The sequence below is a fragment of the Siphateles boraxobius genome, unplaced genomic scaffold (genome assembly GCF_051911475.1).
Source record: "Siphateles boraxobius isolate OS27281-9 unplaced genomic scaffold, OSU_SipBor_1 5, whole genome shotgun sequence".
Lineage (NCBI taxonomy): Eukaryota > Metazoa > Chordata > Actinopteri > Cypriniformes > Leuciscidae > Siphateles > Siphateles boraxobius.
In genome coordinates, this window is record NW_027509141.1 from 4,009,936 (window position 1) to 4,036,855 (window position 26,920).

Sequence of the window (26,920 nt, forward strand, 5' to 3'; positions counted from 1 at the left end):
TTAGGATTCAGCGTTCTCACCGACGCGGCCAGGGTTCGATTCCCGGTCAGGGAATGAGCTTTTTGCCCACCACTGGAGGACGTGATTTTAAAATGCCGAACTACGAACTCAAGCGCTGACGCCCTCGTCGAGAAGCACGGCCAAGGAAATGTTTATGTGTGAAAAAGACCTCCATCGAGCCGGAGTCAATTCAGCGACCCAAGGATTGCCAACTTGCTACCTACAGTCCTCCGCTCTACCAGCTGAGTTATCGAAGGGACACTGATTGGGGACAGAACCTCAACATATCAGGTTGCTGAAGCTCCGCCACTGGCACAGACATACGTGCTGGTTGTTTCAATTAAGTGATGCAAAGGCAACCCAATCTTCTCATACCGGGAGTCGAACCCGGGCCACCTGGGTGAAAACCAGGAATCCTGACCGCTAGACCATATAGGATCTTCTTTCCACCTGGAGCAGGCCCTTTTGCTTTTAGTGTGTGACCGCCCCCTTTAAGAACATGGGAATGATCCGAAGGGAATGTTTACTGAATTCAATTTCATCAGGCTCAACAGAGAGAGCTCTCATTTGCCTCGCCAAGGGGGTTCAGTTTCCTCCGATTCCTGCGATGGCATAATAGACACTATAAACTGGTCGTAAAGCAAGGTCCTTGTGACAGTACTCATGCAAAATTTCTCAACCAATCCAATAATATTCATAACAAAAACTATGGGATAATATAGGGAAATAATAAAACGGCTAAGGGCTGACAGCGTAGTAAAAGAGGCAGAACGAGCCAGCCAGGAGTCGAACCTAGAATCTTCTGATTCGTAGTCAGACGCGTTATCCATTGCGCCAAGGACGGCGCGCATACTTCCATCAAAGCTAACTTTTTATGACTAATGTTAATTATTAGGATAAACGTTATTTAACTACACATTTAAGTCCAGATAATTCTGTCATGTGTAGAAATTAACATATGTATATAATAATACAGTAAACAATAATAATAATAATTATAAGAGGAAGCAGATGAAGAAGAAAAACACAAAAACGTCCTAACCCATTATATTTTTTTAATATAATCACAACAATTATTAAAACTGGTAATATTAATAATAATAGTAGTAATAATAATGTGGTACATAAATAACTTAAGGCATAACTAAACATAAATAAACTAAAATAAATGCTTCTAATCTATTATTATTATTATTTAAAATATATATTATTATAATAATAATAGTAATAATGATATTAATGATAATCAGGTACATAAATAACTTAAATGCTTCTCATCTATTATTATTATTATTAATAATAATAGTAATAATGATATTAATGATAATCAGGTACATAAATAACTTAAGGCATAAGTTAACGTAATAAAATGACTAAAATAAACTCTTCTCATCCAGGCAACCACCTGTTGCCCAGAAATTAAAATGTGTATATAATTTTAGTGTAGTTGTTGTAGTAAATAATACAGTAAAGAACAATAATAATAATGAAAAGAGGAAGTAGATGAATAAGAAAAAACACAGAAACATCCAAACCCATTACATTTTTTTTAATATAATCACATTCCGGTACATAAATAACTTAAGGCATAGCTAAACATAAATAATCTAAAAAAAATCCTTCTCATCTATTATTATTATGATTATTATTAAAAATATGTATTATTATTAATAATAAAAGTAATAATTATATTAATGATAATCAGGTATATAAATAACTTAAGGCATAAGTTAACGTAACAAAATAACTAAAATAAACTGTTCTCATCCAGGCAACCACCTGTTGCCCTGACGACAGCTACTAACAGGACCATTAAAACAATGGACCACCAATCTCTGGATACTGTAGTTTCTTTCCCTGGGCCAAGTATTTTACTTAACTCCAATAACAATTAAATTACCTGATACAGTATACCTGTCTTTCACTCCTATTCTAAAAACTGTAAACAAATGTAATCAAATAAAGTGTAAGAAAAGTAAAATGAATAAAACACAAATAAAGGTACAAACACAACACCCATTATCCCCATCCTACTCACAGATGCATGCGCACCACCCACACCCACACACACACCCACACACACACCCACACACACACACACACACACACACACAAACACACACACAAACACACACACAAACACACACCAACCATGTTTAAAAATGATTCAAAAGGCATCACACACATAGTTGCTATACATTTTAAAGACAGCTGTCATTGTTGGAGAATTGCTCTATAATCAAACATTAATCAAATAAATAAATAAAAATAACATGCTGAAAGAGCAATTTTAAGAAGCTGGAGGGTTGTCATTTCCTGGCTTTTTTTCCCCTATAACCTCGTTCCATCAGCACCACAACCTCCATTCATCATATGATTTAGTCTCAGACTCTTCGCAGTACCAGTTGCCAAAGTACTGAAGATGTGTTGGTGGCTTTCTCTCCTTATTGCACTTTCTGCAAAGAATGACGTCTGTCTTCCTAACATACTTTCTTGTTACTGTTCCAGCGCTCTCCCTCTTCTGTTTTCTCTTTCTATATTGCTGAGTGGAGTAAGGAACCGCCTGACTGGATGTCTGTGTCTGAGCTGATGGTGGCATAGCTGACGGTAATGGGAGGTTGAAGAACATCACCTGTGAGGGACCAGGCACTGTAGGAAGCTGCACAGGTGGTAAAATGAAAGGGAGAGAGACAGGTGGTGCTGGTGCAATAGGGACAGGAAGTCCTTGATGTGATGGTGGAGCCTGGAAGATGGCCTGAGGTTGCGACCTCCCCTTGAGTTTTGCCTCCCCAGCAGTATTTGGTGGCAGGATAAAAAGGTGTGGCTCTGACAAATTGCCGGAACAGAGAGTCGGTCCTTTCTGCATAGCAGCAGGAAGGTTCTCAGGTCCTGCCATGGGTGCTTCAGGGGCTTGAATACCGTGTTTCAATATCTCCTGTTTCCTGTGACTTACAACGCCTGCTGTACCTGGGAAAACATAAAGCAACCAATTTGAATAAACATTTAAGCAATTATACAAAAGATGGTATGTTCAACTACGGTTTGATCATGACTATGATGCAACAGCAAGACACAGCTGAGATCACAGAGCAATTGATCACACCCTTGTCTCGGGTATCCTTGCTTTAGTAAAATGCCGCTGCAGTGAGAGGTGCAGTGAGAGGTGCAGTGAGAGATGCAGTGAGAGGTGCAGTGAGAGGTGCAGTGAGAGGTGCAGTGAGAGGTGCAGTGAGAGGTGCAGTGAGAGGTGCAGTGAGAGGTGCAGTGAGAGGTGCAGTGAGAGGTGCAGTGAGAGATGCAGTGAGAGGTGCAGTGAGAGATGCAGTGAGAGATGCAGTGAGAGGTGCAGTGAGAGGTGCAGTGAGAGGTGCAGTGAGTGATGCAGTGTGTTACGTCCCATGACGTAATACTTAGAGTTTGTGTGCTGGCGATGTTTTCTCCCCTCCTTCTGTGTGTCTCTCTCTCTCTCTCTCTCTCTCTCTCTCTTTCTCTCTGCCATGCAGCACCCCAAATCACCTGCAGCTGGCACTGATTAACAGGAGTGGGTATAAAGCACCAAAGACACAGTGTTCAGGAGGAATCCCTCTTCGGCTATCCCAGACGTTGTGGTGTTACATGTTGTTAAACCTGATCTGTGTTTGAGTAACACGAGCTCTTAGACTGTGTGAGTTTAAGTTCAATCGTGTAGGGAGACGGGTGCCAATTTGTTTGGAGTATCTACTCCTGAACTTTTCTCCTGTTTACTCTTTGTTAGTCAGGGAGAGAGGTAAGATAATTGTCTTTGATTTCATCTTCTTTTTGTTAGGAAATTTAATTGGGTTTAAACTTTAGGAAGCCCCCATTTTGTTTGTTATTTTGGCCTGGCCCTCTCCTGACAATTTGGTTATTTAAACTTGTTTATCTGTTTACTGATCCTTGCTTATTTTGTAAATATATTGAGCAAGCCTTTGTTGGCCTCTTCAAGAAAATAAAAACTACTTAATCATTCTCTCTTAATTTCCTTTTGTGATCAGGTAAAACTCAAAGGGTGTTGTGTAAAACTGTTAAATATAAAAGTGAAACACAGATAGAGCTGGGATAGAGGAAAGGAGATTTCTCACATTTATTATTTTTAAATCTTTCATTTATTGTTAGTCCCTCTTTTCCCCTAGACTGGAGAGGGAATGTAACACAGTGAGTGATGCAGTGAGAGGTGCAGGTGCAGAGAGAGGTGAAAAAAACTGATTTGCTTTTTACTGGAATGCTTTTGAATGTGAACAGTACGGTACATGTGGAAATAAAAGTCCCAACCAAGAAATTTAGTTAAAAAACGGGGGATTGCATGTTTTGCATGCAAATACCTGTAAAACTGACACATACAAGTCTATGTAGTTTTTGTAATGTCAACAATAGCCATTATTTTGAAACCTGGTGTACTTTGACTGCATGTACCTTGTGAAGTGAAATCAAGTGTTATTCTTTGACAGAATAATTCCATTTTGAGTCAGATTTCCAGTGTTTTGGGAAATTTAGTGTGTAGAGAAAGATGTGTTCTATTTTGAAATGAAGAGTTAGTATATATTTAACAAAATGTGTTTTTTGAGAAGAAAATCATCCTTTTGGCCAATTGTGTTTTGTTGGTGTGAGTCTGTGTTAAGAGTTTCGAAAAAGTATCTGAAGTATGGGTAAGCGCTTGTTGGCGATTGAAAAAAACTGTAAGACAACCACATAAAAGACTTGAACGCTTTGTGTGGCACTTCAATTTATGCTTAGCTGGAACAATGCTAATTTACTCACCATTGTGTGACTGTTGCAGTGTTAACTTCTGGGAGCTGGATGGTGGTCTCGCTCATCACCTTAGCATTGGTGAGGATGCACTCTCGGATGTGCTTGTAAGCACGCACCACCATTGTGAAGCGGGACACCCTCATTCCATCACACCGCTCCACGTTTGGGTAGAGGGCACAAAGCCTTGTGAAGATGGCCTCCACCACTCGGTTGCAGTCAGGCCACTGTGCAGGACTATGAGCCCCAACGAAACACCTGCAAATTACAGCAGAATACATATTCATTTTAATGTGTGATCCTTACTCTGTTATTTTTCTTGTTTGTTTCCCCCTTTTCTAATCTGTCTGTTTTGCTTTGTGTTGTCTAGATGTAAATTTTAATATCTGTGCATAGTTATATTTTGTGGTTTGTTTTATACAAAATTTAAGACAATCAAGAACCTATGTTTGCTAAATTTAACATACCTTTTGGTGCTCTCCACACCTGGTGCCACAATCTTCTTAGTGGCTCTGAATCGTCCCTGTTTTAGGGAGGTTTGGTGACGTCGTGGGTAAATTGTTTTCCTCTTGTCATACTCCCCCAATGCCTGCCATAGGGTGATGATCTCGACACACTCTTCTCCAGTCAAGGCCAGACGGTGGTCTCTGAGGCTAACCAAGAACTCTGCCAAGTCCTGCACGGCTCCATACCCCCCAATATTATCAGGTCCAACAGAATCCAAAAATAAAAGATAATTTAGGAACTTTTGATAGCAGCAATGAATACAAATATTCACATGAAAGCACAGCAAACATAACTAAGATTTTGTTTACAGACGTAAATGTACACTGGGCCCTTACATCATAAGTGTTCTCTTCAGATGTCAGAAGACCAGTTTCAGCTGATAATTGGTCCACTGGAACTACATGAAAAAGGCAAACATTCCCACCTAACTATTGGTGTGCGACTGGGCAGAGCCGTGTCATGAAATCTACTTTTTCTCATGCTATTAACAGACCTGGAGCCAACATCAGGAAGGGGTCAGATGCGGGGCCTGCTACAAAAACCTTAGAGATGGAGGCCTCACATGTTGGGGATCTCGTTGTTGTTAGGATATTCCTACAGAGCCTGTGACAGTTTCTCAGCAGAAGAACTGGGATCCAGGGCCAGAGACGTCTGGAAAAAACTGCTATAAAAACCTTCGAGATGCAGGCCTCACATGTTGGGGATCTCATTGGTTTTGTTTTCATGGCAAGTTGTGGTGTTGTTAGGATATTCCTACAGAGCCTGTGACAGTTTCTCAGCAGAAGATCTGGGATCCAGGGCCAGAGACTTCTGCAAAAACTGATATAAAAACCTTCGAGATGCAGGCCTCACATGTTGGGGATCTTAAATTTTTTGTGTTCATGGCAAGTTGTGGTGTTGTTAGGATATTCCTACAGAGTCTGTGACAGTTTCTCAGTTGAAGAACTGGGATCCAGGGTCAGAGACGTCTGCAAAAAACTGCTATAAAAACCTTCGAGATGGAGGCCTCACATGTTGGGGATCTTAATTTTTTTGTGATCATGGCAAGTTGTGGTGTTTTTAGGATATTCCTACAGAGTCTGTGACAGTTTCTCAGTGGAAGAACTGGGATCCAGGTTAAGAGACGCCTGCAAAAAACTGCTATAAAAACCTTCGAGATGGAGGCCTCACATGTTGGGGATCTCGGTTGCTTTGTTTTCATGGCAAGTTGTGGTGTTGTTAGGATATTCCTACAGAGTCTGTGACAGTTTGTCAGCGGAAGATCTGGGATCCAGGGTCAGGGGTCAGTGACGTCTCCTCTCCTGGAGGAAGATACAAGTATTAGTGGTCTTGCTGCAAAATCTGGTAGAGGCCAACAGCCGGGCTTGAGGTGCAGGTGTCAACAGACCTTCACTGGTGGTCTAGTGGTTAGGATTCGGCGCTCTCACCGCCGCGGCCCGGGGTCGATTCCCGGTCAGGGAATGAGCTTTTGCCCACCACCGGAGGACGTGATTTTAAAATGCCGAACTACGAACTCAAGCGCTGAAGCCCTCGTCAAGAAGCATGGCCAAGGAAATGTTTATGTGTGTGTGTTAATCTTCTCATACCAGGATTCGAACCCTGGCCGTCTGGGTGAGAACCAGGAATCCTGACCGCTAGATCATATGGGATCTTCTTTCCACCTGGAGCAGGCCCTTTTGCTTTTAGTGTGTGACCGCCCCCTTTAAGAACATGGGAATGATCCGAAGGGAATGTTTACTGAATTCAATTTCATCAGGCTCAACAAAAGGAGCTCTCATTTGCCTCGCCAAGGGGGTTCAGTTTCCTCCGATTCCTGCGATGGCATAATAGACACTATAAACTGGTCGTAAAGCAAGGTGCTTGTGACAGTACTCATGCAATGCATTTGAAAAGACGCATAGTATTGTATGGTAACCGTTATCCTACTGACAAAGCAGCCTATTGTTGGACTACCAATTTTTAAAATTTCTCAACCAATCCAATAATATTAATAACAAAACTATGGGATAATATAGGGAAATAATAAAACAGCTACGGGCTGACAGCGTAGTAAAACAGGCAGATCTTCTAATCTCGATTGCTTTGTTTTCATGGCAAGTGTTGGTGTTGTTAGGATATTCCTACAGAGTCTGTGACAGTTTGTCAGCGGAAGATCTGGGATCCAGGGTCAGGGGTCAGTGGCGTCTCGTCTCCTGGAGGAAAATACAAGTATTAGTGGTCTTGCTGCAAAATCTGGTAGAGGCCAACAGCCGGGCTTGAGGGTCAGGCGTCAACAGACCTTCCCTGGTGGTCTAGTGGTTAGGATTCGGCGCTCTCACCGCCGTGGCCCGGGTTCGATTCCCGGTCAGGGAATGTGCTTTTGCCCACCACCGGAGGACGTGAATTTAAAATGCTGAACTATGAACTCAAGCGCTTTTGCCCACCACCGGAAGACTTGAATTTAAAAAGCCGAACTATGAACTCAAGCGCTGACGCCCTCGTCGAGAAGCACCGCCACGGAAATGTTTATGTGTGAAAAAGACCTCCTTCGAGCCGGAGTGGAACTAGCGACCTAAGGATTGCCAACTCGCCACCTACATTCCTCCGCTCTACCAGTTGAGCTATCGAAGGCACACTGACTGGTGACAGAACCTCAACATATCAGGTTGCTGAAGCTCTGCCACTGGCTAAAACTGCTACTGGCACAGACAGACGTGCTGTTCGTTTCGATTAAGTGATGCAAAGGCAACCCAATCTTCTCATACCGGGAGTCGAACCCCGGCCGCCTGGGTGAAAACCAGGAATCCTGTCCGCTAGATCATATGGGATCTTCTTTCCACCTGGAGCAGGCCCTTTTGCTTTTAGTGTGTGACCGCCCCCTTTAAGAACATGGGAATGATCCGAAGGGAATGTTTACTGAATTCAATTTCATCAGGCTCAACAGAGGGAGCACTCATTTGCCTCGCCAAGGGGATTCAGTTTCCTCCGATTCCTGCGATGGCATAATAGACACTATAAACTGGTCGTAAAGCAAGGTGCTTGTGACAGTACTCATGCAATGCATTTGAAAAGACGCATAGTATTGTATGGTAACCGTTATCCTACTGACAAAGCAGCCTATTGTTGGACTGTCAATTTTTAATATTTCTCAACCAATCCAATAATATTAATAACAAAAACTATGGGATAATAAAAGGAAATAATAAAACGGCTAAGGGCTGACAGCGTAGTAAAAGAGGCAGATCGAGCCAGCCAGGAGTCGAACCTGGAATCTTCTGATTCGTAGTCAGACGCGTTATCCATTGCGCCACTGGCCCACCTAACCGTTGGTGTTTGACTGGGAAGAGGCCTGCCATCAAATCTACTTTTTCTCATGCTATTAACAGACCTGGAGCCAACATCAGGAAGGGGTCAGATGAGGGGCCTGCTACAAAAACCTTCGAGATGGAGGCCTCACATGTTGGGGATCTCGTTGTTGTTAGGATATTCCTACAGAGCCTGTGACAGTTTCTCAGCAGAAGAACTGGGATCCAGGGCCAGAGACATCTGCAAAAAACTGCTATAAAAACCTTCCCGATGCAGGCCTCACATGTTGGGGATCTCATTGGTTTTGTTTTCATGGCAAGTTGTGGTGTTGTTAGGATATTCCTACTGAGCCTGTGACAGTTTCTCAGCGGAAGAACTGAGATCCAGGGTCAGAGACGTCTGCAAAAAACTGCTATAAAAACCTTCGAGATGCAGGCCTCACATGTTGGGGATCTCATTGGTTTTGTTTTCATGGCAAGTTGTGGTGTTGTTAGGATATTCCTACTGAGCCTTTGACAGTTTCTCAGAGGAAGAACTGGGATCCAGGGTCAGAGACGTCTGCAAAAAACTGATATAAAAACCTTTGAGATGGAGGCCTCATATGTTGGGGATCTTAAATTTTCTCGGTTGCTTTGTTTTCATGGCAAGTTGTGGTATTGTTAGGATATTCCTACAGAGTCTGTGACAGTTTCTCAGTGGAAGAACTGGGATCCAGGTTAAGAGACGCCTGCAAAAAACTGCTATAAAAACCTTCGAGATGGAGGCCTCAAATGTTGGGGATCTCGGTTGCTTTGTTTTCATGGCAAGTTGTGGTGTTGTTAGGATATTCCTACAGAGTCTGTGACAGTTTGTCAGTGGAATATCTGGGATCCAGGGTCCGGGGTCAGTGACGTCTCCTCTCCTGGAGGAAAATACAAGTATTAGTGGTCTTGCTGCAAAATCTGGTAGATGCCAAGACCTGGGCTTGAGGGGCAGGTGTCAACAGACCTTCCCTGGTGGTCTAGTGGTTAGGATTCGGTGCTCTCACCGCCGCGGCCTGGGTTCGATTCCCGGTCAGGGAATGAGGTTTTGCCCACCACCGGAGGACGTGATTTTAAAATGCCGAACTACGAACTCGAGCGCTGAAGCCCTCGTCGAGAAGCACGGCCAAGGAAATGTTTATGTGTGAAAACGACCTCCTTCGAGCCGGAGTCCATTCAGCGACCTAAGGATTGCCAACTTGACACCTACAGTCCTCCGCTCTACCAGCTGAGCTATCAAAGGCACACTGATTGGGGACAGAACCTCAACATATCAGGTTGCTGAAGCTCTGCCACTGGCTAAAACTGCTACTGGCACAGACATACGTGCTGGTTGTTTCGATTAAGTGATGCAAAGGCAACCCAATCTTCTCATACCGGGAGTCGAACCCAGGCCGCCTGGGTGAAAACCAGGAATCCTGACCGCTAGATCATATGGGATCTTTTTTCCACCTGGAGCAGGCCCTTTTGCTTTTAGTGTGTGACCGCCCCCTTTAAAAACATGGGAATGATCCGAAGGGAATGTTTACTGAATTCAATTTTATCAGGCTCAATACAGGGAGCTCTCATTTGCCTCGCCAAGGGGGTTCAGTTTCCTCCGATTCCTGCGATGGCATAATAGACACTATAAACTGGTCGTAAAGCAAGGTCATTGTGACAGTACTCATGCAATGCATTTGAAAAGACGCATAGTATTGTATGGTAACCGTTATCCTACTGACAAAGCAGCCTATTGTTGGACTGTCAATTTTTAAAATTTCTCAACCAATCCAATAATATTAATAACAAAAACTATGGGATAATATAGGGAAATAATAAAACGGATAAGGGCTGACAGAGTAGTAAAAGAGGCAGATCGAGCCAGCCAGGAGTCGAAACCTAGAATCTTCTGATCCGTAGTCAGACACGTTATCCATTGCGCCACTGGCCCAGCTAACTATTGGTATTTGACTGGGCAGAGGCCTGTCGTGACATCTACTTTTTCACATGCTATTAACAGACCTGGAGCCAACATCAGGAAGGGGTCAGATGAGGGGCCTGCTACAAAAACCTTCGAGATGGAGGCCTCACATGTTGGGGATCTCGTTTTTTTTATTTTTTATGTTAAGTTGTGGTGTTGTTAGGATATTCCTACAGAGCCTGTGACAGTTTCTCAGCAGAGGAACTGGGATCCAGGGCCAGAGACGTCTGCAAAAAACTGCTATAAAAACCTTCGAGATGCAGGCCTCACATGTTGGGGATATCATTGGTTTTGTTTTCATGGCAAGTTGTAGTGTTGTTAGGATATTCCTACTGAGCCTGTGACAGTTTCTCAGCGGAAGAACTGGGATCCAGGGTCAGAGACGTCTGCAAAAAACTGCTATAAAAACCTTCGAGATGGAGGCCTCACATGTTGGGGATCTTAAATTTTTTGTGTTCATGGCAAGTTGTGGTGTTGTTAGGATATTCCTACAGAGTCTGTGACAGTTTCTCAGTGGAAGAACTGGGATCCAGGTTAAGAGACGCCTGCAAAAAACTGCTATAAAAACCTTCGAGATGGAGGCCTCACATGTTGGGGATCTCGGTTGCTTTGTTTTCATGGCAAGTTGTGGTGTTGTTAGGATATTCCTACAGAGTCTGTGACAGTTTGTCAGAGGAAGATCTGGGATCCAGGGTCAGGGTTCAGTGACTTCTCCTCTCCTGGAGGAAAATACAAGTATTAGTGGTCTTGCTGCAAAATCTGGTAGAGGCCAAGAGCCGGGCTTGAGGGGCAGGCATCAACAGACCTTCCCTGGTGGTCTAGTGGTTAGGATTCGGCGCTCTCACCGCCGTGGCCTGGGTTCTATTCCCGGTCAGGGAATGAGCTTTTGGCCACTACCGGAGGACGTGATTTTAAAATGCCGAACTACGAACTCAAGCGCTGGCGCCCTCGTCGAGAAGCACGGCCAAGGAAATGTTTATGTGTGAAAAAGACCTCCTTTGAGCCGGAGTCGAAACAGCGACCTAAGGATTGCCAACGTGCTACCTACAGTCCTCTGCTCTACCAGCTAAGCTATCGAAGGGACACTGATTGGGGATAGAACCTCAACATATCAGGTTGCTGAAGCTCCGCCACTGGCACAGACATACGTGCTGGTTGTTTCAATTAAGTGATGCAAAGGCAACCCAATCTTCTCATACCGGGAGTCGAACCCGGGCCACCTGGGTGAAAACCAGGAATCCTGACCGCTAGACCATATAGGATCTTCTTTCCACCTGGAGCAGGCCCTTTTGCTTTTAGTGTGTGACCGCCCCCTTTAAGAACATGGGAATGATCCGAAGGGAATGTTTACTGAATTCAATTTCATCAGGCTCAACAGAGAGAGCTCTCATTTGCCTCGCCAAGGGGGTTCAGTTTCCTCCGATTCCTGCGATGGCATAATAGACACTATAAACTGGTCGTAAAGCAAGGTCCTTGTGACAGTACTCATGCAAAATTTCTCAACCAATCCAATAATATTCATAACAAAAACTATGGGATAATATAGGGAAATAATAAAACGGCTAAGGGCTGACAGCGTAGTAAAAGAGGCAGAACGAGCCAGCCAGGAGTCAAACCTAGAATCTTCTGATTCGTAGTCAGACGCGTTATCCATTGCGCCAAGGACGGCGCGCATACTTCCATCAAAGCTAACTTTTTATGACTAATGTTAATTATTAGGATAAACGTTATTTAACTACACATTTAAGTCCAGATAATTCTGTCATGTGTAGAAATTAACATATGTATATAATAATACAGTAAACAATAATAATAATAATTATAAGAGGAAGCAGATGAAGAAGAAAAACACAAAAACGTCCTAACCCATTATATTTTTTTAATATAATCACAACAATTATTAAAACTGGTAATATTAATAATAATAGTAGTAATAATAATGTGGTACATAAATAACTTAAGGCATAACTAAACATAAATAAACTAAAATAAATGCTTCTAATCTATTATTATTATTATTTAAAATATATATTATTATAATAATAATAGTAATAATGATATTAATGATAATCAGGTACATAAATAACTTAAATGCTTCTCATCTATTATTATTATTATTAATAATAATAGTAATAATGATATTAATGATAATCAGGTACATAAATAACTTAAGGCATAAGTTAACGTAATAAAATGACTAAAATAAACTCTTCTCATCCAGGCAACCACCTGTTGCCCAGAAATTAAAATGTGTATATAATTTTAGTGTAGTTGTTGTAGTAAATAATACAGTAAACAACAATAATAATAATGAAAAGAGGAAGTAGATGAATAAGAAAAAACACAGAAACATCCAAACCCATTACATTTTTTTTAATATAATCACATTCCGGTACATAAATAACTTAAGGCATAGCTAAACATAAATAATCTAAAAAAAATCCTTCTCATCTATTATTATTATGATTATTATTAAAAATATGTATTATTATTAATAATAAAAGTAATAATTATATTAATGATAATCAGGTATATAAATAACTTAAGGCATAAGTTAACGTAACAAAATAACTAAAATAAACTGTTCTCATCCAGGCAACCACCTGTTGCCCTGACGACAGCTACTAACAGGACCATTAAAACAATGGACCACCAATCTCTGGATACTGTAGTTTCTTTCCCTGGGCCAAGTATTTTACTTAACTCCAATAAGAATTAAATTACCTGATACAGTATACCTGTCTTTCACTCCTATTCTAAAAACTGTAAACAAATGTAATCAAATAAAGTGTAAGAAAAGTAAAATGAATAAAACACAAATAAAGGTACAAACACAACACCCATTATCCCCATCCTACTCACAGATGCATGCGCACCACCCACACCCACACACACACCCACACACACACCCACACACACACCCACACACACACCCACACACACACCCACACACACACCCCCAAACACACACACACAAACACACACCAACCATGTTTAAAAATGATTCAAAAGGCATCACACACATAGTTGCTATACATTTTAAAGACAGCTGTCATTGTTGGAGAATTGCTCTATAATCAAACATTAATCAAATAAATAAATAAAAATAACATGCTGAAAGAGCAATTTTAAGAAGCTGGTTGTCATTTCCTGGCTTTTTTCCCCCTATAACCTCGTTCCATCAGCACCACAACCTCCATTCATCATATGATTTAGTCTCAGACTCTTCGCAGTACCAGTTGCCAAAGTACTGAAGATGTGTTGGTGGCTTTCTCTCCTTATTGCACTTTCTGCAAAGAATGACGTCTGTCTTCCTAACATACTTTCTTGTCACTGTTCCAGCGCTCTCCCTCTTCTGTTTTCTCTTTCTATATTGCTGAGTGGAGTAAGGAACCGCCTGACTGGATGTCTGTGTCTGAGCTGATGGTGGCATAGCTGACGGTAATGGGAGGTTGAAGAACATCACCTGTGAGGGACCAGGCACTGTAGGAAGCTGCACAGGTGGTAAAATGAAAGGGAGAGAGACAGGTGGTGCTGGTGCAATAGGGACAGGAAGTCCTTGATGTGATGGTGGAGCCTGGAAGATGGCCTGAGGTTGCGACCTCCCCTTGAGTTTTGCCTCCCCAGCAGTATTTGGTGGCAGGATAAAAAGGTGTGGCTCTGACAAATTGCCGGAACAGAGAGTCGGTCCTTTCTGCATAGCAGCAGGAAGGTTCTCAGGTCCTGCCATGGGTGCTTCAGGGGCTTGAATACCGTGTTTCAATATCTCCTGTTTCCTGTGACTTACAACGCCTGCTGTACCTGGGAAAACATAAAGCAACCAATTTGAATAAACATTTAAGCAATTATACAAAAGATGGTATGTTCAACTACGGTTTGATCATGACTATGATGCAACAGCAAGACACAGCTGAGATCACAGAGCAATTGATCACACCCTTGTCTCGGGTATCCTTGCTTTAGTAAAATGCCGCTGCAGTGAGAGGTGCAGTGAGAGGTGCAGTGAGAGATGCAGTGAGAGGTGCAGTGAGAGGTGCAGTGAGAGGTGCAGTGAGAGGTGCAGTGAGAGGTGCAGTGAGAGATGCAGTGAGAGGTGCAGTGAGAGGTGCAGTGAGAGGTGCAGTGAGAGGTGCAGTGAGAGGTGCAGTGAGAGATGCAGTGAGAGGTGCAGTGAGAGGTGCAGTGAGAGGTGCAGTGAGTGATGCAGTGTGTTACGTCCCATGACGTAATACTTAGAGTTTGTGTGCTGGCGATGTTTTCTCCCCTCCTTCTGTGTGTCTCTCTCTCTCTCTCTCTCTCTCTCTCTCTCTCTCTCTCTCTCTCTTTCTCTCTGCCATGCAGCACCCCAAATCACCTGCAGCTGGCACTGATTAACAGGAGTGGGTATAAAGCACCAAAGACACAGTGTTCAGGAGGAATCCCTCTTCGGCTATCCCAGACGTTGTGGTGTTACATGTTGTTAAACCTGATCTGTGTTTGAGTAACACGAGCTCTTAGACTGTGTGAGTTTAAGTTCAATCGTGTAGGGAGACGGGTGCCAATTTGTTTGGAGTATCTACTCCTGAACTTTTCTCCTGTTTACTCTTTGTTAGTCAGGGAGAGAGGTAAGATAATTGTCTTTGATTTCATCTTCTTTTTGTTAGGAAATTTAATTGGGTTTAAACTTTAGGAAGCCCCCATTTTGTTTGTTATTTTGGCCTGGCCCTCTCCTGACAATTTGGTTATTTAAACTTGTTTATCTGTTTACTGATCCTTGCTTATTTTGTAAATATATTGAGCAAGCCTTTGTTGGCCTCTTCAAGAAAATAAAAACTACTTAATCATTCTCTCTTAATTTCCTTTTGTGATCAGGTAAAACTCAAAGGGTGTTGTGTAAAACTGTTAAATATAAAAGTGAAACACAGATAGAGCTGGGATAGAGGAAAGGAGATTTCTCACATTTATTATTTTTAAATCTTTCATTTATTGTTAGTCCCTCTTTTCCCCTAGACTGGAGAGGGAATGTAACACAGTGAGTGATGCAGTGAGAGGTGCAGGTGCAGAGAAAGGTGAAAAAAACTGATTTGCTTTTTACTGGAATGCTTTTGAATGTGAACAGTACGGTACATGTGGAAATAAAAGTCCCAACCAAGAAATTTAGTTAAAAAACGGGGGATTGCATGTTTTGCATGCAAATACCTGTAAAACTGACACATACAAGTCTATGTAGTTTTTGTAATGTCAACAATAGCCATTATTTTGAAACCTGGTGTACTTTGACTGCATGTACCTTGTGAAGTGAAATCAAGTGTTATTCTTTGACAGAATAATTCCATTTTGAGTCAGATTTCCAGTGTTTTGGGAAATTTAGTGTGTAGAGAAAGATGTGTTCTATTTTGAAATGAAGAGTTAGTATATATTTAACAAAATGTGTTTTTTGAGAAGAAAATCATCCTTTTGGCCAATTGTGTTTTGTTGGTGTGAGTCTGTGTTAAGAGTTTCGAAAAAGTATCTGAAGTATGGGTAAGCGCTTGTTGGCGATTGAAAAAAACTGTAAGACAACCACATAAAAGACTTGAACGCTTTGTGTGGCACTTCAATTTATGCTTAGCTGGAACAATGCTAATTTACTCACCATTGTGTGACTGTTGCAGTGTTAACTTCTGGGAGCTGGATGGTGGTCTCGCTCATCACCTTAGCATTGGTGAGGATGCACTCTCGGATGTGCTTGTAAGCACGCACCACCATTGTGAAGCGGGACACCCTCATTCCATCACACCGCTCCACGTTTGGGTAGAGGGCACAAAGCCTTGTGAAGATGGCCTCCACCACTCGGTTGCAGTCAGGCCACTGTGCAGGACTATGAGCCCCAACGAAACACCTGCAAATTACAGCAGAATACATATTCATTTCAATGTGTGATCCTTACTCTGTTATTTTTCTTGTTTGTTTCCCCCTTTTCTAATCTGTCTGTTTTGCTTTGTGTTGTCTAGATGTAAATTTTAATATCTGTGCATAGTTATATTTTGTGGTTTGTTTTATACAAAATTTAAGACAATCAAGAACCTATGTTTGCTAAATTTAACATACCTTTTGGTGCTCTCCACACCTGGTGCCACAATCTTCTTAGTGGCTCTGAATCGTCCCTGTTTTAGGGAGGTTTGGTGACGTCGTGGGTAAATTGTTTTCCTCTTGTCATACTCCCCCAATGCCTGCCATAGGGTGATGATCTCGACACACTCTTCTCCAGTCAAGGCCAGACGGTGGTCTCTGAGGCTAACCAAGAACTCTGCCAAGTCCTGCACGGCTCCATACCCCCCAATATTATCAGGTCCAACAGAATCCAAAAATAAAAGATAATTTAGGAACTTTTGATAGCAGCAATGAATACAAATATTCACATGAAAGCACAGCAAACATAACTAAGATTTTGTTTACAGACGTAAATGTACACTGGGCCCTTACATCATAATAAGTGTTCTCTTCAGATGTCAGAAGACCAGTTTCAGCTGAGAATTGGTCCACTGGAACTACATGAAAAAGGCAAACATTCAGTTTAAATTTGTATTTTTGCCTTTCAATAAGACATATATACATAGAGGTGGTGGTAATTGTTGTCACAATAACTCTATATAGATACTTTGGTAAACTCACAGCTATGTGCTCCAGGAAAGAGTCCTGGCTTTGAATGACTGTGCAGTGGGCTGGTGACAGGAGACGGAGGGACCACAGACAATGATGAAATGGAGCAGGTGACAGATGTCACTGGTGATGGAGGAACCACAGACAATGATGAAATGGAGCTGGTGACAGGAGATGTCACTGGTGATGGAGGAACCACAGACAATGATGAAATGGAGCTGGTGATAGGAGATGTCACTGGTGATGGAGGAACCACAGACAATGATGAAGTGGAGCTGGTGACAGGAGATGTCACTGGTGATGGAGGAACCACAGACAATGATGAAATGGAGCTGGTGACAGGAGGGGTTGGAGATGATGCTGCAGACACTGATGCTTGTGAAGAGGCAACAGGTGTCCGTTCTGTGTCAAAGGTGGGGACAGTGATGTCCTGAAACTCCTCAAGTTCAGCATAACTTTCATCCACTTCTATACCAACCTCAGTAGTCTCGGACTCTTCAATGGCCAACTTGTAGTCCTGCAGAACTTTACCAGTTTGCTGGTAAAGGTATTCCACTCCAATAAGCTCACCTTTAAAATATTAAAACATTGAAAATTAGATAATATACCAGGATATTATATTATAATTCAGAGGTTAAATGGTATGTGTACACTTAAAAAAAATGTGACCAAAAACAACAAATAGTTATCTACCAGTGTACTTTCTTGGCCCAACATAAGGGATGATTTTCTTGCCCATAACCTCCTCTGCAAGAGTATTGACAGCATGAAGCAGAAGATGATTTTAGGAATGGGGCTGCTGCTCATCAATTGTTGCTGCCACAGCCCGGTCCTCATTCCACCTTGCAAGTCCATCCAAAAGATACGCCTGGAAGAAGGTGTCACTCGCCAGCGTACCTGTAAATTCAAAAAAGAAAAATAAGACCACACAAAAATGTCATATGGATACACAAATAGCTGTTTCCATAGTTATTTTAATATATAATTAAATCAAATCTTATTTTAATAATTCAGTTAAGTCACTTATTTACCTGGGATGAATCTGTTAAGGTGCAGGTGAAATGACTCAAGCGAAGTGGAACCTCTGGCACAGCGGTAGGTTGGCAGACGGTGCCCTCCCTTCACTACAGTGCCCGTCTGCATGTAGAGCTGCACACCTACAGGATCCTGGATGCAGGCCACATGCTTCCGCTGGGACTTCAATATCTCTCTCATCCGGGCTGAGTTTATTAGTGGGACTAACATAGTGTCACGACCAGCATCTCCATCAAAGGCCTGAATATGGCTCTCAATCAGCGCCAGGGTCTCCTTGGTCCCGTCAGTGGTTCTCCTGCAATGTAGGGCTAGCTCGTTACGGCTGATACAGCGCAGCACACCAGCCTCGGATGTAGGTTTCCAGTTAGCTTCTAGCTCTGCATGCTTTGCCTTCTTCAGGGCCGTCAGGTCAACCTGGTCCCACATGAAAATACAGTGGCTGAGGCGACTCATAAATGTGGCATACAACTGATGAGAGTCAGTGGTGCAACCCACAGCAAACCTCCGCATGAAGTGCCATACATCTAAACGGATGATCATTTGCTCCCACTCTTCAAAACATTCTTCTCAGAAGAGTGTTGCCAGAGCAGTCTCGGTCGACATACAGTACCTCGGGAGGAGCCACCCCAGCCACTCTGTATCGCTTGATGAGGCCTTCAATCATTGACCCGAGACCAAAATCTTCGCTGGCTGTGAGCACGGACATGATCACCTGTCCGTGCTCATTGCCAACATTGGTTGCCCAGGTAGCAGTGCCATAGCTGCGTCCTGCTAGTTTTCTGGCCACTTTTTTTGTTGAATCCATTTTTAAGATCTGACCATATTGTGATGTGATAGTGGCCTTGATCTCATCCAGCCTTTGCAGTACATCCTGGGCGTACACCTGCATCAACCACCGGTGCTTAGGGACAGAAGGCATTGAAGGAGCAGATTCAAATGTCACAGGCAGGATCAGGCTACAAGTGACAGCACTGGCAATCCCCTTGCAATCTGTCAGAAACTGGACTGTCTTTTGCAACCACACCTCAGTATGACGTTCCTGCAGCTTGCGCTGGATCTGGCTGCTGCTGTTTCCCAGCCCTCGCTGACGCATCAAAGATACTACCTCAACGTCACATGCAAGTTTTGATGTAAGAATGCAAGGGAACTGCACCCTGTGGCCAATGTCGAGCTGGGAGACGATATCATGGCTCCAGCTGATGACCTTCCTCTTACATCTTCGGCAGGCCAGGTACTCAGATGCCACAAAGTATATCTTACCCAAGGCAAACACCTGCCTGATCTTTTGATGCAAGCCAGCTGAGGTCAGAAGGTCTTTCTGACAGTCTGGATGTGGACAGGTCAGCTTCACTTGCCACAGTTCTTCAGTGGAACCTGTGGAGGATACCGCCAAAGTTTGTCCACCCTGCTAAAGATCAGCTCAGGATGGCCCTGTGCTGTCCTCCTGAACAGAGCCTTGGAAATCCACCTCTGATCCACTTCAGGCAGAGTGTGTATCCATCCAGATGGAAGACAGACTCGTTGTGCTGGGGAAAAAAAAACAAAAAATGTAATAAATACAACAAATGCAAATTCACAATAACTTCCCTTAACTTTTTTATCCCTGGAATGGAACTTGAATATTTTGTTGCATGTTTTAAATAAGTATAAACGTACATGCCAGATGTGCCATCTCAAACTTAGTTGCCTCTGCTAGCAGTGTGCTGTCATCTATCTCAATGGACACAGTCGGGCGAGTGAGGATAGCTGAGGTCCCTGTGGCTGCCTCAATGGACACAGTCGGGCAATTGAGGATAGCTGAGGTCCCTGTGGCTGCCTCAATGGACACAGTCGGGCGAGTGAGGATAGCTGAGGTCCCTGTGGCTGCCTCAATGGACACAGTCGGGCGAGTGAGGATAGCTGAGGTCCCTGTGGCTGCCTCAATGGACACAGTCGGGCGGGTGAGGGTGGCTGAGGGCCGCGTACGTGCCTGGGCCAAAGCTACAAAACACAGAACAGATAAACATGACTACAGAACAATAAATCCTAAAATCCTACAAAGCAATAAATACTAAACACACCAAAAAAGTGTTATACAAATAAATGTTTGCTTAAAAGGTGTGGATTTGACGGGGGAAACCAGCCTTTCAATGGTCTTGGTCAGGCTTTTCTGGTTAGGCAACTTCCTAAACAAGAGGGAGCGGAGAGAGGCGGTGGAAGTATGGGTGGAGGCAGCGTGCTGGGTGGTGGTTGTAGCGTGCTGGGATGTGATGGTAGCGTGCTGGGTGGAGGCAGCGTGCTGGGTGGTGGTGGTAGCGTGCTGGGTGGTGGTGGTAGCGTGCTGGGTGGTGGCAGCGTGCTGGAGAGCTTTCCCAGCATATTGCTCTTCCTTCATGGCAATGGCAATTCTGCCAGAAGGAAAGAGCTCAAAATACTCCCTGAAACTCTCTCTGTTGTGGGCATGTTCTTGGGAGTCTTTGCTGCCTCCTGTGGGGTCCCTCTTCATAGCTGCCACCAAGTAAGCTGCATACCCCAGGGCATTTTCAGCCACCCACTTGAATGTTTGCCCTCGAAATACACCAAACTGGATTTCAAAGAAACCCAGCAGGTGCTTTCTGTTAGCTAGATCTCCGTGGTGCTGACTTAAGCTTTTCTTGGCCTTGTCCTGCACTATGTCAGGGGACAGGGGTCTTGTGTACGGCTTTCCTTTGTTGGCCTCCTTCACCTTTGCCGCTTCCATTGTATCAGTCAGATTCAGGCTGCCATCAGCTCGTCTCCTGAAGCGAGGTTCCATCTAAATTTAAAAAAATTTTTTTGAAGATATAAAGAATTTAGAGAAAGAAACAGACAAACACATTTGGTAACACATTAGTTAATACAGCCGTGCATATTACATTACTATATTTACTCATGATCACCTTCTAATGTTGATTATATATTATGCTTTGTGTGTCTATATTTTTCTAACAGGCTTAAAATGTTGACTTACATTTCAGAATCTCAGAATGATCCCAGAATAAGAGGTCATTTTTTCAAGAATTATTATACCATTATTATACCATTGTTATACCACTACTTTCCCCTCTTTGAAATCCTTTGCTCTATTACAAGTAACAGTTAAATGTAATGCATTCAAAATGTTAGCCTACTTAACGTTAGCTAAAACAAGTTAGTTTAGCATCAAAATTTAGTAAAAGTACTAAAAGTAGAAGCATAATGTACACTATATTACAGTAATTGAATTATAATTAGTGATGCCTTAGTGTGTAACAATCATTTTAATGTTGCAACTGGTAAAGCTGTAGTAAACTGTAACGTTATATGCTTTGTTCTGCTTGGTCGTTTTATCTATAAATACATTTTTTAATTATATTTTGTATTAATTACTTGAATTATTAGCTAGTCTGAGACACAGGTTATTCATATAAAACAACTATATATTTGGCACTTTACTTTTATTGACAAAAGACTGACTTTGCGAATTTTGATCCGAAGTTTATCAATGAATGTTATCCTCTTCTCCAGTCCCAATTCGCAAGTCTCTGGGGGGAGGTGACTCTTGACGTTTATTGCTCAATTCTTGGTTAGTTACTTGGCTGAATCATGGTAGCGATGAGAGCCGCGATTGGCCATAAGCGTACGAATCTTGGTTGCAGCAGGGAACGTGATTGGCAGTCATAACCAAGAATAGTACGAATCTTGGTTGCAGCAGGGAACGTGATTGGCTGTCATAACCAAGAATAACCACGATTAACAGGCGGCATGAAGCGCCACTGGCCCAACTGAATGTTTGGGCCAGTAAACCTAATGTTTACTGAATTCAATTTCATCAGGCTCAACAGAGGGAGCTCTCATTTGCCTCGCCAAAGGGGTTCAGTTTCCTCCGATTCCTGCGATGGCATAATAGACACTATAAACTGGGGGCCTGCTACAAAAACCTTCGAGATGGAGGCCTCACATGTTGGGGATCTCGTTTTTTTTTCATCTTAAGTTGTGGTGTTGTTAGGATATTCCTACAGAGCCTGTGACAGTTTCTCAGCAGAAGAACTGGGATCCAGGGCCAGAGACGTCTGCAAAAAACTGCTATACAAACCTTCGAGATGCAGGCCTCACATTTTGGGGATCTCATTGGTTTTGTTTTCATGGCAAGTTGTGGTGTTGTTAGGATATTCCTACTGAGCCTGTGACAGTTTCTCAGCGGAAGAACTGGGATCCAGGGTCAGAAACGTCTGCAAAAAACTGCTATAAAACCTTCGAGATGGAGGCCTCACATGTTGGGGATCTTAAATTTTTTGTGTTCATGGCAAGTTGTGGTGTTGTTAGGATATTCCTACAGAGTCTGTGACAGTTTGTCAGCGGAAGATCTGGGATCCAGGGTCAGGGGTCAGTGACGTCTCCTGTCCTGGAGGAAAATACAAGTATTAGTGGTCTTGCTGCAAAATCTGGTAGAGGCCAACAGCCGGGCTTGAAGGGCAGGCGTCAACAGACCTTCCCTGGTGGTCGAGTGGTTAGGATTCGGTGCTCTCACCCCCGTGGCCCGGGTTCGATTCCTGGTCAGGGAATGAGCTTTTGCCCACCACCGGAGGACGTGATTTTAAAATGCCAAACTACGAACTCAAGCGCTGAAGCTCTCGTCGAGAAGCACGGCCAAAGAAATGTTTATGTGTGAAAAAGACCTCCTTCGAGCCGTTGTCGAACCAGCGACCTAAGGATTGCCAACGTGCCACCTACAGTCCTCCGCTCTACCAGCTGAGCTATCGAAGGGACACTGATTGGGGACTGAACCTCAACATATCAGGCAGAGCCCTTTAAGAACATGGGAATGATCCGAAGGGAATGTTTACTGAATTCAATTTCATCAGGCTCAACAGAGGGAGCTCTCATTTGCCTCGCCAAGGGGGTTCAGTTTCCTCCGTTTCCTGCGATGGCATAATAGACACTGTAAACTGGTCGTAAAGCAAGTCCTTGTGACAGTACTCATGCAATGCATTTGAAAAGACACATAGTATTGTATGGTAACCGTTATCCTACTGACAAAGCAGCCTATTGTTGGACTGTCAATTTTTAATATTTCTCAACCAATCCAATAATATTAATTACAAAAACTATGGGATTATAAAAGGAAATCATAAAACGGCTAAGGGCTGACAGGGTAGTAAAAGAGTCAGAACGAGCCAGCCACGATTCAAACCTAGAATCTCCTGATCCGTACGCAGACGCGTTATCCATTGCGCCACTGGCCCACCTAACTGCTGGTGTTCGACTGGGCAGAGCCCTGTCATGACATCTACTTTTTCTCATGCTATTAACAGACCTAGAGCCAACATCAGGAAGGGGTCAGATTTGGGGCCTGCTACAAAAACCTTCGAGATGGAGGCCTCACATGTTGGGGATCTCGTTGTTGTTAGGATATTCCTACAGAAATCTACTTTTTCTCATGCTATTAACAGACGTGGAGCCAACATCAGTAAGGGGTCAGATGAGGGGCCTGCTACAAAAACCTTCGAGATGGAGGCCTCACATGTTGGGGATCTCGTTGTTGTTAGGATATTCCTACAGAGCCTGTGCCAGTTTCTCAGCGGAAGAAATGGGATCCAGGGCCAGAGACGTCTGCAAAAAACTGCTATAAAAACCTTTGAGATGCAGGCCTCACATGTTGGGGATCTCATTGGTTTTGTTTTCATGGCAAGTTGTGGTGTTGTTAGGATATTCCTACTGAGCCTGTGACAGTTTCTCAGCGGAAGAAATGGGATCCTGGGTCAGAGACGTCTGCAAAAAACTGCTATAAAACCTTCGAGATGGAGGCCTCACATGTTGGGGATCTTAAATTTTTTGTGTTCATGGCAAGTTGTGGTGTTGTTAGGATATTCCTACAGAGTCTCTGACAGTTTCTCAGTGGAAGAACTGGGATCCAGGTTAAGAGACGCCTGCAAAAAACTGCTATAAAAACCTTCGAGATGGAGGCCTCACATGTTGGGGATCTCGGTTGCTTTGTTTTCATGGCAAGTTGTGGTGTTGTTAGGATATTCCTACAGAGTCTGTGACAGTTTGTCAGCGGAAGAGCTGGGATCCAGGGTCAGTGGTCAGTGACGTCTCCTCTCCTGGAGGAAAATACAAGTATTAGTGGTCTTGCTGCAAAATCTGGTAGAGGCCAACAGCCGGGCTTGAGGGGCAGGCGTCAACAGACCTTCCCTGGTGGTCTAGTGGTTAAGATTCGGCGCTCTCTCATCACCGCGGCCTGGGTTCGATTCCCAGTCAGGGAAAGAGCTTTTAAAAGGAAATTAAAAAACGGCTAAGGACTGACAGTGTAGTAAAAGAGGCAGATCAAGCCAGCCAGGAGTCGAACCTAGAATCTTCTGATTCGTAGACAGACGCGTTTTCCATTGCACCACTGGCCCACCTAACTGTTGGTGTTCGACTGGGCAGAGGCCTGTCATGAAATCTACTTTTTCTCATGCTATTAACAGACCTGGAGCCAACATCAGGAAGGGGTCAGATGAGGGGCCTGCTACAAAAACCTTCGAGATGGAGGCCTCACATATTAGGGATCTCGTTGTTGTTAGGATATTCCTACAGAGCCTGTGACAGTTTCTCAGCAGAAGAACTGGGATCCAGGGCCAGAGACGTCTGCAAAAATCTGCTATAAAAACCTTCGAGATGCAGGCCTCACATGTTGGGGATCTCATTGGTTTTGTTTTCATGGCAAGTTGTGGTGTTGTTAGGATATTCCTACTGAGCCTGTGACAGTTTCTCAGCGGAAGAACTGGGATCCAGGGTCAGAGACATCTGCAAAAAAACTGCTATAAAAACCTTCGAGATGGAGGCCTCACATGTTGGGGATCTTAAATTTTTTGTGTTCATGGCAAGTTGTGGTGTTGTTAGGATATTCCTACAGAGTCTGTGACAGTTTCTCAGCAGAAGAACTGGGATCCAGCGCCAGAGAGGTCTGCAAAAAACTGCTATAAAAACCTTCGAGATGCAGGCCTCACATTTTGGGGATCTCATTGGTTTTGTTTTCATGGCAAGTTGTGGTGTTGTTAGGATATTCCTACTGAGCCTGTGACAGTTTCTCAGCGGAAGAACTGGGATCCAGGTTCAGAGACGTCTGCAAAAAACTCCTATAAAACCTTCGAGATGGAGGCCTCACATGTTGGGGATCTTAAATTTTTTGTGTTCATGGCAAGTTGTGGTGTTGTTAGGATATTCCTACAGAGACTGTGACAGTTTCTCAGTGGAAGAACTGGGATCCAGGTTAAGAGACGCCTGCAAAAAACTGCTATAAAAACCTTCGAGATGGAGGCCTCACATGTTGGGGATCTCGGTTGCTTTGTTTTCATGGCAAGTTGTGGTGTTGTTAGGATATTCCTACAGAGTCTGTGACAGTTTGTCAGCGGATGATCTGGGATCCAGGGTCAGGGGTCAGTGACGTCTCCTCTCCAGGAGGAAAATACAAGTATTAGTTGTCTTGCTGCAAAATCTTGTAGAGGCCAAGAGCCGGTCTTGAAGGGCAGGCGTCAACAGACCTTCCCTGGTGGTCTAGTGGTTAGGATTTGGCGCTCTCATCGCCGCGGCCCGGGTTCGATTCCCTAAAATGCCGAACTACGAAGTCAAGCGCTGATGCCCTCGTCGAGAAGCACTGTCAAGGAAATGTTTATGTGTGAAAAAGACCTCCTTCGAGCCGGACTCGAACATGCGACCTAATGATTGCCAACTTGCCACCTACATTCCTCTGCTCTACCAGCTGAGCTATCGGAGGCACACTGACTGGTGACAGAAATTCAACATATCAGGTTGCTGCAGCTCCGCCACTGGCTAAATCTGCTGCTAGCACAGACATGCGTGCTGGTTGTTTCGTTTAAGTGATGCAAAGGCAACCCAATCTTCCCATACCGGGAGTCGAACCCAGGCCGCCTGGGTGAAAACCAGGAATCCTGACCGCTAGACCATATGGGATCTGCTTTCCACCTGTAGCAGGCCCTTTTGGTTTTAGTGTGTGACCGCCCCCTTTAAGAACAAGGGAATGATCCGAAGGGAATTTTTACTGAATTCAATTTCATCAGGCTCAACAGAGGGAGCTCTCATTTGCCTCGCCAAGGGGGTTCAGTTTCCTCCGATTCCTGCGATGGCATAATAGACACTATAAACTGGTCGTAAAGCAAGGTGCTTGTGACAGTACTCATGCAATGCATTTGAAAAGACGCATAGTATTGTGTGGTAACCGTTATCCTACTGACAAAGCAGCCTATTGTTGGACTGTCAATTTTTAAAATTTCTCAACCAATCCAATAATATTAATAACAAAAACTATGGGATAATATAGGGAAATAATAAAACGGCTAAGGGCTGACAGCATAGTAAAAGAGGCAGATGGAGCCAGCCAGGAGTCGAAACCTAGAATCTTCTGATTCGTAGTCAGACGCGTTATCCATTGCGCCACTGGCCCACCTAACTGTTGCTATTTGACTGGGCAGAGGCCTGTCATGAAATCTACTTTTTCTCATGCTATTAACAGACCTGGAGCCAACATCAGGAAGGGGTCAGATGAGGGGCCTGCTACAAAAACCTTCGAGATGGAGGCCTCACATGTTGGGGATCTCGTTTTTTTTTTTTTTTATGTTAAGTTGTGGTGTTGTTAGGATCTTCCTACAGAGCCTGTGACAGTTTCTCAGCGGAAGAACTGGGATCCAGGGCCAGAGACGTCTGCAAAAAACTGATATAAAAACCTTCGAGATGCAGGCCTCACATGTTG

At 43.5% G+C, this 26,920-nt stretch overlaps 12 non-coding genes across 12 annotated transcripts; 4 read left to right on the plus strand and 8 right to left on the minus strand.

Annotated features, from left to right (window-relative positions):
* Positions 1–366: 366 nt before the first annotated feature.
* trnae-uuc (transfer RNA glutamic acid (anticodon UUC)) lies at positions 367–438 on the minus strand. The gene has a single exon. It is a non-coding gene; the product is annotated as a tRNA-Glu (tRNA).
* Positions 439–6,660: 6,222 nt separating this feature from the next.
* trnae-cuc (transfer RNA glutamic acid (anticodon CUC)) lies at positions 6,661–6,732 on the plus strand. Its single transcript has one exon. It is a non-coding gene; the product is annotated as a tRNA-Glu (tRNA).
* An 819-nt stretch (positions 6,733–7,551) lies between these two features.
* trnae-cuc (transfer RNA glutamic acid (anticodon CUC)) lies at positions 7,552–7,623 on the plus strand. The gene has a single exon. It is a non-coding gene; the product is annotated as a tRNA-Glu (tRNA).
* An 871-nt stretch (positions 7,624–8,494) lies between these two features.
* trnar-acg (transfer RNA arginine (anticodon ACG)) lies at positions 8,495–8,567 on the minus strand. Its single transcript has one exon. It is a non-coding gene; the product is annotated as a tRNA-Arg (tRNA).
* A 978-nt stretch (positions 8,568–9,545) lies between these two features.
* Positions 9,546–9,617, plus strand: trnae-cuc (transfer RNA glutamic acid (anticodon CUC)). The gene has a single exon. It is a non-coding gene; the product is annotated as a tRNA-Glu (tRNA).
* A 327-nt stretch (positions 9,618–9,944) lies between these two features.
* On the minus strand, positions 9,945–10,016 carry trnae-uuc (transfer RNA glutamic acid (anticodon UUC)). Its single transcript has one exon. It is a non-coding gene; the product is annotated as a tRNA-Glu (tRNA).
* Positions 10,017–10,432: 416 nt separating this feature from the next.
* On the minus strand, positions 10,433–10,506 carry trnar-acg (transfer RNA arginine (anticodon ACG)). Its single transcript has one exon. It is a non-coding gene; the product is annotated as a tRNA-Arg (tRNA).
* An 837-nt stretch (positions 10,507–11,343) lies between these two features.
* trnae-cuc (transfer RNA glutamic acid (anticodon CUC)) lies at positions 11,344–11,415 on the plus strand. The gene has a single exon. It is a non-coding gene; the product is annotated as a tRNA-Glu (tRNA).
* A 311-nt stretch (positions 11,416–11,726) lies between these two features.
* trnae-uuc (transfer RNA glutamic acid (anticodon UUC)) lies at positions 11,727–11,798 on the minus strand. Its single transcript has one exon. It is a non-coding gene; the product is annotated as a tRNA-Glu (tRNA).
* An 11,050-nt stretch (positions 11,799–22,848) lies between these two features.
* Positions 22,849–22,935, minus strand: trnay-gua (transfer RNA tyrosine (anticodon GUA)). Its single transcript is given in 2 exon segments — positions 22,849–22,884; positions 22,899–22,935. It is a non-coding gene; the product is annotated as a tRNA-Tyr (tRNA).
* Positions 22,936–26,052: 3,117 nt separating this feature from the next.
* On the minus strand, positions 26,053–26,124 carry trnae-uuc (transfer RNA glutamic acid (anticodon UUC)). Its single transcript has one exon. It is a non-coding gene; the product is annotated as a tRNA-Glu (tRNA).
* A 416-nt stretch (positions 26,125–26,540) lies between these two features.
* Positions 26,541–26,614, minus strand: trnar-acg (transfer RNA arginine (anticodon ACG)). The gene has a single exon. It is a non-coding gene; the product is annotated as a tRNA-Arg (tRNA).
* Between the last annotated feature and the right edge of the window lie 306 nt (positions 26,615–26,920).